The following is a 1,034-nucleotide window of genomic DNA, read 5'->3' as shown; positions in this document are numbered from 1 at the left end:
TTCGGTTTTCTTTATCAATTGTCCAGCTTTCACATGCATGTGAGGGGATTGAAAACACCATGGCTTGGGTCAGGCGCACCTTAGTCCTTAAAGTGACATCTTTGCTTTTTAACACTTTAAAAAGGTCTTTTGCAGCAGATTTTCGCAATGCTAGAAGTCCAAATTCAGGGTGCTAGCTCTAGAGGAAGGCTTTCTCTCTGCTGCTTCTGGGGAGAGGTGTTTGTCTCTTGGAGCTTCCGCTCCTGGGTGATCTCCATGTGTCTTGGCGTCTCTCTTCACCCCATCTCTGCTTCTTTCGCTTGCTTATTCAATCTCTTTCATATCTCAAAACAGATTGATTTAAGACACACCCTACACTAATCCTGGTCATTAACATAAAAAGACAACCCATTCCCAAATGGGATTGTAACCACAGGCATAGAGGTTAGGATTTACAACACATATTTTGGGGGACACAATTCAATCCATAACAGTAACCGAATCTGGAAGCTGAGTATGTCTTTAGATAAACTCTTATTGTGGATCTCAGCCTATTTAAACATCTAGAGAAAAGGACTTCATAACTTCCTTGCCTAACTTCCAAATTTCTTAAGGCAGGACAATGTGATTTTTACCAGCACGAAGTTTAAAGCTCGCAGATTTTCCTAAATTAAAACACCGACCTCATTTTTTCCTTGCTATGTGAATTTGAACAAGTTCCCAATTACCTCTTTTACCTCAGTTTCCTCATCTGCGAAGTGGTAATTTGTAAGTATCCCATGTGTTAACATACATGTGCTTGGTACTTAAGTGTTTTCTACTATTATGAAAAACTGGCATCTTGCTCAGCAGTGTAGCCTCAAGCAATTAGCATGCTGTTTGGCACATCACAAATGTCTGTTACGTCATCGAATACTGAAATCACCTATTTCTAATGGAGAAAGCAAATCTCTCATGCTTTAATGATGAGTCTCCATGGAAAAGTGAAATAGCTCCTCACCACCATGCTGTCACTGGTGTAAGCTACCGGCTGCCTCTTTCAGAGGCTGTGGGAG

Source organism: Trichechus manatus, unplaced genomic scaffold (genome assembly GCF_000243295.1).
Source record: "Trichechus manatus latirostris isolate Lorelei unplaced genomic scaffold, TriManLat1.0 scaffold00146, whole genome shotgun sequence".
Taxonomy (NCBI): domain Eukaryota; kingdom Metazoa; phylum Chordata; class Mammalia; order Sirenia; family Trichechidae; genus Trichechus; species Trichechus manatus.
This window is presented reverse-complemented; position numbering follows the sequence as displayed.